This window comes from Arachis ipaensis, chromosome B2 (genome assembly GCF_059453495.1).
Source record: "Arachis ipaensis isolate K30076 ecotype BB chromosome B2, ASM5945349v1, whole genome shotgun sequence".
In the NCBI taxonomy this organism is placed as follows: domain Eukaryota; kingdom Viridiplantae; phylum Streptophyta; class Magnoliopsida; order Fabales; family Fabaceae; genus Arachis; species Arachis ipaensis.
Genome location: NC_142437.1, coordinates 78129116 through 78143649, shown reverse-complemented (window position 1 = coordinate 78143649; position 14534 = coordinate 78129116). Strand labels below are relative to the sequence as shown.

Genomic DNA, 14534 nt, shown 5'->3' with positions numbered 1-14534 from the left:
TGGATCAATATTAGTTTTCATTATTCTTCCTCTATCTTTTCTCTTGATTTTACTAGAAAGCTTTCAATCTTCATTCAATTGGGTAGTTATCTTGGAAAAGAAGCTATTCATACTTGGATCTCTTCGGAACTTTGGAAGAGGAATGAAGAGATCATGCTAGAAATACTTTCTCATGTTGGACCAAATTAGTGTTTGGATGGATATAGTGACATATAATCCTACCAACACTTTGATTTGGAAATACATGTGGTATAATCAGTGACCATACTTGATCTCTTCTCATGAGCAATTGATCACAGAATTGGCTATTGATCAAAATTTGAGAGATTGAATTACCAAGAAATTGGAATTCGATCACTTAAGATTGCCAAGGAGATCAATGAATGCATTGATTGAGGAAGAGATAAAAATGAACTTGATCCGGAGAATGCAACATCTCCTAAGCCCAATGAATTCCCCATTTCTAATCTTAGCCATTCTCTATAAATTCTGCAATCTACTTTTATGAGCATCTTCCCCATTCCCATTTAAGATTCTCTAATTTACTTTCCGCTATTTACATTCAGCTCTTTATTTCCAGCATTTACGTTTTCTGCTATTTACTTTCCCGCCATTTAATTTTCTGCAAATCTCAAATCTAATTATGCTTAGTTCAACTAGAACATTCCTCTAATTAAAGTTGCTTGACCAATCAATCCCTGTGGGATTCGACCTCACTCTATTGTGAGTTTTTACTTGACGACAATTCGGTATACTTGCCGAAGGAAAACTGTTGAGAGACAAGTTTCCATGCATCAAGTTTTTGGCGCCGTTGCCGGGGATTGATTTTGTATCAACAATGATTAAATTGGAGGATAACTAGATTGAGCATTTTTCTTTTGTTTGATTTAAAATTCTGTTTGAGCTATTTACTTTCAGTTTAGTTATTTTCTCCCCTTTTCCCTACTTTTTTTTAGTTGTTTACAATTCAGTCCACTAACCCACTAACTGTTTGATATATTGCATCACTCACACTAACATCACTTCTAACAGAAATACGTTCTGCATCTATTTCCTTGCTTGTGCCTTGTTGGTTGTATGACAGGGAGAAGAAGCGGGGCTTCAACTTCCTTTGATTCAGAACCTGAGAGGACCTTCCTTAGATTAAGGAGGGAAGCAAGAGGAAAGAGAGTAGTTGGTGCTGAGGAAGAGGAGGAGTATTTTGAATCGAACATGGATGAAAATATGGAGAACCATCATGAAGAAGAGGCTCACAACCATGGCAGAGAAGGTCCAGCACATCAGGCTGGGCAAGAGAGAAGGGTTCTGGGTTCGTACATCAATCTAAACCCAGGAAATTGCGGAAGTAGCATCCAAAGGCCAACCATACATGCCAACAACTTTAAACTAAAGCCACAGCTCATCACCCTTGTTCAGAACAATTGTTCATTCGGAGGGAGTGTCCAAGAAGACCCCAATCAACATCTAACCACCTTCCTGAGGATATGTGATACTGTGAAGTCTAATGGTGTTCATCCTGACACCTATAGACTACTTCTATTCCCTTTCTCACTCAAGGACAAGGCATCTAAATGGCTGGAATCCTTCCCAAAGGAGAGTTTAGCAACCTGGGAAGATGTGGTGAACAAATTCTTGGCCAGATTTTATCCTCCTCAACGGATCAACAGGTTGAGAGCTGAGGTACAAACCTTCAGGCAGCAAGATGGTGAGACTCTATATGAAGCATGGGAGAGGTTTAAGGACCTGACAAAAAGGTGCCCACCAGATATGTTCAATGAATGGGTGCAGCTGCACATTTTCTATGAAGGTCTTTCTTATGAATCGAAGAAGGTAGTAGACCACTCATCCGGGGGATCTCTGAACAAGAAGAAGACCATTGAAGAAGCCATAGATGTCATTGAGACTGTAGCTGAGAATGACTACTTCTACGCTTCTGAAAGAGGCAACACTAGAGGAGTGATGGAGCTAAACAATGTGGATGCACTGCTGGCCCAAAACAAGCTTATCACCAAGCAGCTGGCTGATCTTACCAAGAAGATGGAGAGGAACCAAGTAGCAGTAATCACCACCTCATCAGCAACCCAAGAGGGAGTGAATGCAGAGGCAGAGGATGAGCAAGAACAAGCCAACTACATTGGAAACTCACCTAGGAAAGCACATGATCTATACTCCAAGACCTACAATCCTGGTTGGAGGAACTACCCAAACTTTGGGTGGGGAAATCAACAAGACCAAGACCAAGATCAGAGACGCCACAACCCCAACAACAATGCAGCCCACCAATATTCCACGCAAAGATCATATCAACACCCACCTAACAACACACCTCAACATCCATACCAAAGCCAAAATGGCCCTTCTCATCCCTCCAACCTCAATTCACCATCCTATGAAGATAGACTCTCAAGGATTGAGACTATACTTGAAGGCATATGCAAAGAGATTCAAGATAACAAGGTGTTCAAAGAGGAGGTGCGAGCCAGTATCAAGAACCAGGGAGACACTATCAAGAGGCTAGAATTTCAAGTGGGATACTTATCTGAGAAGATTCCCAAACCTACTGATAGCTTCCCGAGTGACACAGAGAAAAATCCGAGAGGTGAAGCAAAGAAAGTCAGATGGAAAGATTGCAAGATGGTTACTATAAGTGATAAGGAGACTGAGGAAGAGCTGAACAACCCATTAGAACAACCTGAAGATACTTCTGTAGAAAAGCAAGGGGAGAATTATCAAGAAACCACAATTACACAGAAGGAGCTGACACAGAAGGAGCTGCTGAGACTCTATGCACCCTTTCCCCAATTACTAAATGGCTGTGTAGAGAGGAGAATATACTCAAGGTTTCTTGACATGTTTGCATCCATCCATGTAAACATACCATTCATCAAGGCCCTTCAGCGAATGCCCTCAATACATTAAGTATATGAAGGAGCTGCTGACCAGGAAAAGCTCACTCAAGAGAGGACAAACAATAGTGATGAATAAGGAGTGCAGTGCCCTCATTCAACCCGAGTTGCCTACAAAAAGGAAGGACCCAGGAAGTTTTCACATCCCCTGTGAAATAGGAGAAACCATGTTTGATAAAGGACTTTGCGATTTGGGAGCAAGCACCAACTTGATGCCTTTATCCCTTATGAAGAGGCTGCAGATCAATGAGATAATGCCCACAGATGTAGTCATCAGGCTGGCTGACAAGACTCAAAAACAAGCAGTAGGAGTGGTTAAAAATGTGCTGGTGAAGGTTAGAAACTACTTCCTTCTCACAGATTTTGTCATATTGGAAATGGAGGAAAGTCATCTCCATCCAATCATATTGGGGAGACCATTCCTAGCCACAGCCAGAGCACTTATAGATGTGGAGCGAGGAGAGCTAATTTTGAGGATCCATGATGAACAACTCACATTCAATGTTTTCAAACCCTCACAAGAAACAGATCAAGTGAACCAAGAACCAAGAAAAGATCACAGTGAGATACTGATAGAAGAAACAAGCACTGAAGCACAACCAGCACATCTAGGAGTCCCCTTGGTTGAAAAACAAGATAATCAATAGCTGTCACAGCTAGAGGAAACTCAAGTGGAGCCAAAACCACCAGAATCACATGAGATCGGCAACAAAATCTCCACAGGAAAAGAGACCACAAAGAGCAGGATAACAGCAAAGAAGAAGGTACCAAGGAGATGGAGGAACAAGAAGATCCCTACAGAAGATTTCTCTCCAGGAGATAAAGTGATCTCAGCTTACTTCCCAACTATTCCCCCCAATCTCCCCACCATCCCATCTCAGCTACCTAAAGTCTTTACCATCAACAGATTTATCTCCCTAGAACATATGAAGATCCTTGATGAAGCCAATGGAGATAGATTTACTGCAAGGGGGGAGGACTTGAAGCACTACCAACCACCCTGATAAAGGCAGAACGTCAAGCTAGTGAAGCTAAAGAAGCGCTTCATGGGAGGCAACCCATGTTTTACATGCTTTTAAAAATAGTTAATAATGCAAGGTTCATGAATTTCAAATCAACTTGATATGTACTTGAATTGTGCAACATATAGTGAGGAACAAGTTTGGTGTTCAAGGCACACTAAGAGAACATAAATGTAACCCACATCATGTCACTCTTAGAGGCCTTGAACAAATCTTTTACACCACATGGCACCAAACTAAGTTTGGTGTTGCCAATGTTTCATACATGGATGTTGAGTTAGTCAGTTGTTTTGCACTCATGAATAATATTTAGTTAGTTAAAAACAAAAACTTTAAAAAGTAGTTAGCCTTTTAATTTTGCCGTCACTTTCTACAAGTGTGTTTTTAATCACATTTCTTTTATTTTGTAGGAGCATTGATGGGGCAATTGAAGGGTTCGGATAACACAAAAGGAAGATACTACACACGTGTCTTCAAGGGGATTACATTGGGAATGGTTGCCATGCAACATTGGAAGAAGAACAAGCTTGGAAACTGAACCAACCCCATCATAAAGTTGGTGATCCTTGTGCTCACCCATGCTAAACCCCATCCGTCCATCACACAACCACCCCATCAATCCACACCTTTCATTCACTCATCACTTTCCTATATAAGTGAGTCCTAGTCCGTACTTCCCTTCACATTCCAATTCCCATTCCTTACACTACACACCTTCGGCATCCTTTCATTACACCGTGTCTCTACTGGCCAATTTCACCACTCATCACTAACCTCAACACCCTTTCTTTTCAAAAGTCACTCATGGCATCATCAAGCTCTAAAAGAAGAAAGGCAAAGGAGCCTATGGAGCAACGCCCTTTTGATGAAAAGAAGTTTAGAACTTTTTATCATGCACTCCAATTTGGATGGATGGCTGATAAGGAGATCATATATGAGCTAGGATTTCAAGTCAAGAAAACCGAGTGCCCCGAAATCACAGAGAAGGTAGAAAAGAGAAGATGGGAGCTCCTCACCGATCCGGTCACCGTAAGAATAAATGCAACACTCGTGAGAGAGTTCTACGCAAATGCGGTGAGGTATGATAAGAAAGAGGAGTCTTATATAAGTTTTGTGAGAGGGGTGACGGTGGATTTTAGTCCCATGAGCATCATGAGAGTGCTGAAGCTACGGACCATACCTTTTGAGGAAGAAACTTATCAATCTCGAATAGATGGTAATCCTAATTATGACTAGATTGTGAAAGATATCTGCATACAAGGGGCAGACTGGATGAGAGATCCCAATAGAAAACCCAAATTTATCAAAAGAGGTGATCTCACCCCTGAAGCAAAGGGATGGTTTGAAATTGTAAGGAGATCCATCCTTCTTGCCGGAAACAACTCAGAGGTGAATATCAAGAGAGCAACAATGGTGCAATGCATACTAAAAGGGGGAGAGATCAAAGTGCACGAGCTCATAGCCCAAGGCATTAGGAAGATGGCTGAGAAAAGTGATTCTGGAGGAAGGTTAGGCTATCCCAGCACCATTTTTCGCCTGTGTGACAAGGCCGGGGTAGTGTTCGAAGATGAAAACCCCGAATGGATAAAATTTGGTATCCCAATTACTGTCCGGCGTATGCATGCTGTTACATCTCCCCTACCTCAACGAAGGATAAGAAAGAGGGTAGCCCAGCAAACTGTAGAAGGGCAAAACCTAGAGGAGCAAGCCGCAGCCACCTTGAACATGCACCAATTACAAGAAACCATTGATGGCTTATCTAGGCAATATTGGGAGAATCAAGAGGCACAGAAGGAGCTTCAATTACAGGTGATGGGCCGTCAAGAGGAATCGCTCTCGAGATGGATGAATCAACAAGGGGAGTGGCAGAAGCAAATGATGGAGCAGCAATTGGAACAACGAAAACAATGGGGTGAATCCTTCCACAGGATAGAACAAAGGCAAAATGAACAACAAGAATCTATCCAGAAGCTAATCAACATCCAAGCACATCAAGGTGCACACATACATGAGATGCATCAAAAATAAATACAACAAGCAGAACTCTTTGACGAGCACAGGGCATTCTCTGAAGGGGTTTACATGAGTGAAAGTAGAAATCATGTAAACATGCTAGCAAGGCTTGGATACTTAGTTGGACAGCTACCTATAGTACATCCGGGAATCACAAAGTATGACGAAGTGAAGGATGAGTTAGCACGAGAAGAAAGAGTAAGGGTGGAGAAGAGTCATGAATCAGTAAAGAAGGCACTTGAAGACTGGAAAAGAGCCAGACTAGCACGGATACAAGGAAGCACAAGTGAACACAAAGAGGACAAACAAGAAGGAGAGCAGGAGCAACCCCAAGAGTAAAAGGTGGTGGAGTTCCCTCATTGTCCCATCTCTTTTTCAAGTTTTTAAATAAGGAAATATCGTGTATGAAATAGAACATGCTTCCATGGTAGTTTAGGATTTTCAATTCTGTTTTTAGTATTCTCCTTACTTAGGTCTATGATTACTAGTCAAATTGCCTGTTTTTAATTCCATCTTGGTTATTGTGTTGCTTGTCTCCTTTTGAATCAAATAAAAAAAGATGTTATGAAAGACCAGAGTGGAGTTCATATTGTGGAGTAAGTTCCTAAGTTTGTGGTATGGTAATAGATTAGCTAAGTTGGTTCACCAATAAGGTGGGAAGGCAACTATCTATTCGGAATTATATGCTTGAAACACACCCCATGAGACTAGCTAAATAACAAGATCCTAATAAGAAAAAGGGAAAGAGAAAATTAATGTTGAGAAATAAAAGGAAAAGAGTAAGAAATAAGGCTAGGTACCAAGGGTTTGAATCTTGAGGCATGTGTCTGTGGTGCTCCTGTGTAAGAGATTTACTTGGATGAATAAGCTCTCAGGGGTGCCTTATCACTTGGTAACTTGGGTTAACTAACCCGGGATTATCAGCTGAAAGTCCAAAATCAAGAGTAACCCTTGCTATAGAGCACTTAGTAACCCAAAGAGGTGCTGGACACCAAGGTCTCAAGAAAAGGAAATAACAAACCATGTGCCTGTGGTGTGTATGTATGGGAGAAAGAGAATTGAGGGAGTAAGTCCTTAAGGGTGTCTTAACACCTAGCACCTTAAACCAACTGGTTCGGGAGTGCTGGCTGAAAGCTTATCTTAAAGAGTCGCCCTCTCACAGAGCACCTAGTCTAAGAACACAAATAAGTCCTGAAATGACAAAAAGGATCAATGAATAAAAGTTTCATAAGGTGCAATCAAGTGAGTATTCCAGAACATGATAAAGGTCTGAAAGCCAGTGAAGGAATGAACCTAAGTTGCTATGCATGAAACCCCATAAAACCAAGAACATGACTTAAACAATAATGATTCATTCATCTTTTCATTTCATTCATCATTCTCTTGTTCCAGTACTTGCTTAGGGACAAGCAAGCTTTAAGTTTGGTGTTGTGATGCCAGGGCATTTTGGCCAGTTTCACTGACCTTTTCTTTAATGTTTTAGGGTAGTTTCATGCATTTTCTTAGGAAATAAGCAAGTTTTGGGTAGAATTTCACTTACATCTTGATTCAAGCAAACATTGTGCACTTTACATGATTTCATGAGAATTATGCAAGAATTGTATAACAAACTGGATGATACATGTCTCATGATTTGAATTAGAACTTTGATGCACTCTATTGCTTGATTTCAGGACAAAGGAAGCAAGGAAGAACCACGTTAGCAGCCACGTTAGTCTAACTAACGTAACCACTAACGTGGGATGGGAGCTAGCTTACAACGTTAATGAGAAAAGTAATCGCCAATAACGTCCTCGAAGCCATCATAGCCCACGTTAACTAAGTTAACGTGAACTCTAACGTGGAAGAAGGAAATGAAGCCAACGTTAGTGACACTCACCTTTGTCACTAACGTCGGACCAAGCTCATATTGGCCACTGGTACGCGGAATTGTGATTACACTTTAATTATGTAAAATTCATTGCTCTTTCTTTCCCTGGAAATGGCGCCAAAAACATGATGCCAAGACCATGGTTCACAACTCCGTGTAACTAACCAGCAATTGCACTAGGTCATCCAAGTAATACCTTACGTGAGTAAGGGTCGAATCCCACGGAGATTGTCGGTATGAAGCAAGCTATGGTCACCTTGCAAATCTCAGTCAGGCAGATATAAATTGATAATGGTGTTTTCGAATAATAATTAATAGAATAGGGATAGAAATACTTATGTAATTCATTGGTGAGAATTTCAGATAAGCGAATGGAGATGCTTTCGTTCCTCTGAACCTCTGCTTTCCTGCTATCTTCATCCAATCAGTCTTACTCCTTTCCATGGCTGGCTTTATGTGATACATCACCACTGTCAATGGCTACTTTCGGTCATCTCTCGGAAAAATGATCCAATGCCCTGTCACGGCACGGCTAATCGTATGGAGGCATCACCCTTGTCAATGGCTTCATCTTATCCTCTCAGTGAAAATGGTCAACGCACCCTGTCACGGCACGGCTATTCATCTGTCGGTTCTCGATCATGCTGGAATAGGATTTACTATCCTTTTGCGTCTGTCACTAACGCCCTGCAATCGCGAGTTTAGAGCTCGTCACAGTCATTCATTCATTGAATCCTACTCGGAATACCACAGACAAGGTTTAGACCTTCCGGATTCTCTTGAATGCAGCCATCATTCTAGCTTACACCACGAAGATTCTGGTTAGGAGATCTAAGAGATACTCATTCAGTCTAAGGTAGAACGGAAGTGGTTGTCAGGCACGCGTTCATAGGGAATGATGATGATTGTCACGTTCATCACATTCAGAGTGAAGTACGAATGAATATCTTAGAAGCGAAACAAGATGAATTGAATAGAAAACAGTAGTACTTTGCATTAATCCTTGAGGAACAGCAGAGCTCCACACCTTAATCTATGGAGTGTAGAAACTCTACCGTTGAAAATACATAAGTGAAAGGTCCAGGCATGGCCGAGATGGCCAGCCCCCAAAACGTGATCAAAGGATCATAAGGTAATCCAAAGATGGTCAAAAAGACGTCTAATACAATAGTGAAAGGTCCTATTTATAATAAACTAGCTACTAGGGTTTACATGAGTAAGTAATTGATGCATAAATCCACTTTCGGGGCCCACTTGGTGTGTGCTTGGGCTGAGCTTGAGTGTTGCACGTGTAGAGGTCCTTCTTGGAGTTGAACGCCAGTTTTTGTGCCAGTTTGGGCGTTCAACTCTGGTTTTGGCTCCTTTTCTGGCGCTGGACGCCAGATTTGGGCAAAAAGCTGGCTTTGAACGCCAGTTTACGTCATCTATTCTTAGCCAAAGTATGGACTATTATATATTTCTGGAAAGCCCTGGATGTCTACTTTCCAACGCAATTGAAAGCGCCCCATTTCGAGTTCTGTAGCTCCAGAAAATCCACTTTGAGTGTAGGGAGGTCAGAATCCAACAGCATCAGCAGTCCTTCTTCAACCTCTGAATCTGATTTTTGCTCAAGTCCCTCAATTTCAGCCAGAAAATACCTGAAATCACAGAAAAACACACAAACTCATAGTGAAGTCCAGAAATATGAATTTAACATAAAAACTAATGAAAACATCCCTAAAAGTAACTAGATCCTACTAAAAACATACTAAAAACAATGTCAAAAAGCGTATAAATTATCCGCTCATCACAACACCAAACTTAAATTGTTGCTTGTCCCCAAGCAACTGAAAATCAAGTAGGATAAAAAGAAGAGAATATACTATAAATTTCAAACTATCAATGAAACATAGCTCCAATCAAATGAGCGGGACTTATAGCTTTTTGTCTCTTGAATAGTTTTGGCATCTCACTTTATCCATTGAGGTTCAGAATGATTGGCATCTATAGGAACTCAGAGTTTAGATAGTGTTATTGATTCTCCTAGTTCAGTATGATGATTCTTGAACACAGCTTCTTTATGAGTCTTGGCCGTGGCCCTAAGCACTTTGTTTTCCAGTATTACTACCGGATACATAAATGCCACAGACACATAATTGGGTGAACCTTTTCAGATTGTGACTCAGCTTTGCTAAAGTCCCCAATTAGAGGTGTCCAGGGTTCTTAAGCACACTCTTTTTTTTTTTTTGCTTTGGACCTTGACTTTAACCGCTCAGTCTAAAGTTTTCACTTGACACCTACACGCCACAAGCACATGGTTAGGGACAGCTTGGTTTAGCCGCTTAGACCATGATTTTATTCCTTTAGGCCCTCCTATCCACTGATGCTCAAAGCCTTGGGATCCTTTTTATTTTCCCTTGCCTTTTGGTTTTAAGGGTTATTGGCTTTTTGCTCTTACCTCTTGGTTTTAAGAGCCCTTGGCTTTTTCTGCTTGCTTTTTCTTTCTATTTTTTTTCCGCCTATTTTTTTTCTGCAAGCTTTGTTCTTTGCTGCTTTTTCTTGCTTCAAGAATCATTTTTATGATTTTTCAGATTATCAAATAACATGTTTCCTAGTCATCATTCTTTCAAGAGCCAACATATTTAACATTCTTAAACAACAACTTCAAAAGACATATGCACTGTTCAAGCATACATTCAGAAAACAAGAAGCATTGTCACCACATCAATATAATTAAACTAAGTTCAAGGATAAATTCGAAACTCATGTACTTCTTGTTCTTTTGAATTAAAACATTTTTCATTTAAGAGAGGTGATGGATTCATAGGACATTCATAACCTTAAGACAGAGTTACTAATTACTAATGATCATGTAATGAAGACACAAACATGGATAAGCACATAGCATAGAAAACGAAAAGCAGAAGAAATAAGAACAAGGAATTAATCCACCTTAGTGATGGTGGCGTTTCCTTCTTGAGGAACCAATGATGTCCTTGAGCTCTTTTATGTCTCTTCCTTGTCTTTGTTGCTCCTCCCTCATTGCCTTTTGATCTTCTCTTATTTCATGAAGCATGATGGAGTGCTCTTGATGTTCCACCCTTAGTTGTCCCAAATTGGAACTCAATTCTCCTAGGGAGGTGTTGATTTGCTCCCAATAGTTTTGTGGAGGAAAGTGCATTTGAGGCATCTCCGGGATCTCATGGTGATGAGCTTCATACGCCTCTTGAGCTCCATGAATGGGCTCTCTTGCTTGCTCCATCTTCTTCTTAGTGATGGGCTTGTCCTCTTTAATGAGGATATCTCCCTCTATGTCAATCCCAGCCGAATTGCATAGGTGGCAGATGAGGTGAGGAAAGGCTAACCTTGCCATAGTGGAGGACTTGTCAGCCACCTTGTAGAGTTCTTGAGGTATAATCTCATGAACTTTCACCTCTTCTCCAATCATGATGCTATGGATCATGATAGCCCGGTCTATAGTAACTTCAGACCGGTTGCTAGTGGGAATGATTGAGCATTGAATGAACTCCAACCATCCTCTAGCCACAGGCTTGAGGTCCAATCTTCTTAGTTGAACTGGCTTGCCTTTGGAGTCAATCTTCCATTGAGCTCCTTCTACACATATGTCCATAAGGACTTGGTCCAACCTTTGATCAAAGTTGACTCTCCTTGTGTAGGGGCGTGCGTTCTCTTCCATGTTTGGCAAGTTGAACGCCAACCTCACATTTTCCGGACTTAGGTGCCATCAATGGTAATGGAAAAACAAAAAGCTTATGCTTTTACCACACCAAACTTAGAATATTGCTCGTCCTCGAGCAAGAAAAGAAGAATAGAAGAAGAAGAAGAAGAAATGGAGGAGAGGGAGAGTGGGAAGTGTTTTGGCCAAGAGGGGTGTGTTGTGTGAATTTGATGAAGAATGGAGGGCTTTATATAGGGAAGGGAGGGGGGGTTAAGGTTCGGCCATATGGGTGGGTTTGGGTGGGAAATTGGTTTTGAATTATGAAGGTAGGTGGAGTTTATGAGGTAGGTTTATGGGGAAGAGTGGATGGATGTGAGTGGTGAAGAGGTGATGGGGAAGAGAGTTTGAGGTGATTGGTGAAGGGTTTTTGGGGAAGAGTGTTTATGGGGTTGTGTGAAAGAGAGTGGTGAGAAGAAGTGAGTGGAGGTAGGTGGGGATCCTGTGGGGTCCACAGATCCTGAGTGGATCCTGTGGGGTCCACAGATCCTGAGGTGTTCAAAGATTTACATCCCTGCACCCATTAGGCATGTAAAAATGCCTTTGCACACAACTCTGGGCGTTCAGCGCCAGGTTGGTGGCCATTTTGGGCGTTCAACGCCCATTTGTGTGCCATTTCTGGCGTTGAACGCCAGAACCATGCCTGTTCTGGCGTTCAGCGCCCAGAAGCTGCCCATTTTGGGCGTTCAGCGCCAGAACCATGCTCTGTTCTGGCGCTGAACGCCAGACAGATGCTCCTCCAGGGTGTAATTTTTCTTCTGCTGTTTTTGATTCTGTTTTCAATTTTTCTATTTATTTTGTGACTCCACATGATCATGAACCTATAAAGACATGAAAAACAATGAAAATAAAAATTAGATAAATAAACATTGGGTTACCTCCCAACAAGCGCTTCTTTAATGTCAATAGCTTGACAGTGGGCTCTTCATGGAGCCTCACAGATGTTCAGAGCATTGTTGAGACTCTCCAACACCAAACTTAGAGCTTGGATATGGGAATTCAACACCAAACTTAGAATTTGGTTGTGGCCTCCCAACACCAAACTTAGAGTTTGACTGTGGGGGCTTTGGTTGACTCTGCTTTGAGAGAAGCTTTTCATGCTTCCTCTCCATGGTTGCAGAGAGAGATCCTTGAGTTTTAAACACAAGGGAGTCCTCATTCATTTGGAGGACTAATTCTCCTCTGTCAACATCAATCACAGCTCTTGCTGTGGCCAGGAAAGGTCTTCCTAGGATAATGGATTCATCCTCTTCCTTTCCAGTATCCAGGACTATGAAATCAGCAGGGATGTAAAGGCCCTCAACCTTTACTAACACGTCCTCTACTTGTCCATAAGCCTGTTTTCTTGAATTGTCTGCCATCTCTAATGAGATTTTAGCAGCTTGCACCCTATAGATTCCCAGTTTCTCTATTACAGAGAGGGGCATGAGGTTTATTCCTGAACCAAGGTCACACAGAGCCTTAAAGATCATGGTGCCTATGGTATAAGATATTATGAAATTTCCAGGATCCTGTTTCTTCTGAGGTAATGTCAGTTGATCCAGATCACTTAGTTCATTGATGAACAAGGGAAGTTCAACTTCCCAGTTATCAATACCAAATAATTTGGCATTTAGCTTCATGATTGCACCAAGAAACTTGGTAGTTTGCTCTTCAGTAACATCCTCATTCTCTTCTGAAGAGGAATACTCATCAGAGCTCATGAATGGCATAAGGATGTTTAATGGGATCTCTATGGTCTCTAGATGAGCCTCAGAGTCCTTTGGTTCCTCAGAGGGAAGCTCCTTATTGATCACTGGATGTCCCATGAGGTCTTCCTCCTTGGGATTCACGTCCTCCTATCCCTCATTGGGTTCGGCCATGGTGCTTATGTCAATGGCCTTGCACTCTCCTTTTGGGTTCTCTTCTGTATTGCTTGGGAGAGTACTAGGAGGGATTTCAGTGATCCTCTTACTCAGCTGGCCCACTTGTGCTTCCAGATTTCTAATGGAAGATCTTGTTTCATTCATGAAACTTACAGTGGCCTTAGATAGATCAGAGACTAAGTTTGCTAAATTAGAAGTATTTTGTTCAGAGTTCTCTGTCTGTTGCTGAGTGGATGATGGAAAAGTCTTGCTATTGCTAAACCTGTTTCTTCTACCATTATTAAAGCCTTGTTGAGGCTTTTGATCCTTCCATGAGAAATTTGGATGATTTCTCCATGATGAGTTATAGGTATTTCCATAAGGTTCACCTAAGTAATTCACCTCTGCTATTGCAGGGTTTTCAGGATCATAAGCTTCTTCTGCATAAGAAGCCTCTTGAGTACTGTTGGATGCAGCTTGCATTCCATTCAGACTCTGAGAAATCATATTGACTTGCTGAGTCAATATTTTATTCTGAGCCAATATGGCATTCAGAGTATCAATTTCAAGAACTCCCTTCTTCATAGGCGTCTCATTACTCACAGGATTCCTCTCAGAAGTGTACATGAACTGGTTATTAGCAACCATGTCAATGAGTTCTTGAGCTTCTGCAGGCGTTTTCTTTAGGTGAATGGATCCACCTGCAGAAGTATCCAATGACATCTTAGATAACTCAGACAGACCATCATAGAATATATCCAGGATGGTCCATTCTGAAAGCATGTCAGAAGGACACTTTTTGGTCAGTCCTTTGTATCTCTCCCAAGCTTCATAGAGGGATTCACCGTCTTTCTGTCTGGAGGTTTGAACATCCACTCTAAGCTTGCTCAGCTTTTGAGGAGGAAAGAACTTGGCTAGGAAGGCCTTGACCAGCTTATCCCAAGAGTTCAGGCTATCCTTAGGTTGAGAGTCCAACCATACTCTAGCTCTGTCTCTTACAGCAAAAGGGAAAAGCATGAGCCTGTAGACTTCAGGATCTACTCCATTAGTCTTAACAGTATCACATATCTGCAAGAATTCAGTTAAAAACTGAAAAGGATCTTCAGATGGAAGTCCATGAAACTTGCCGTTCTGCTGCATCAGAGAAACTAATTGAGGTTTCAG

General features: G+C 41.5%; 2 non-coding genes across 2 annotated transcripts; one reads left to right on the top strand and one right to left on the bottom strand.

Moving 5' to 3' along the window:
* Nucleotides 1–1665: 1665 nt before the first annotated feature.
* On the bottom strand, nucleotides 1666–1772 carry LOC148574498 (small nucleolar RNA R71). The gene has a single exon (XR_015905523.1). It is a non-coding gene; the product is annotated as a small nucleolar RNA R71 (small nucleolar RNA).
* Nucleotides 1773–14147: 12375 nt separating this feature from the next.
* On the top strand, nucleotides 14148–14255 carry LOC148574497 (small nucleolar RNA R71). Its single transcript, XR_015905924.1, has one exon. It is a non-coding gene; the product is annotated as a small nucleolar RNA R71 (small nucleolar RNA).
* The last annotated feature ends 279 nt before the right edge of the window (nucleotides 14256–14534 follow it).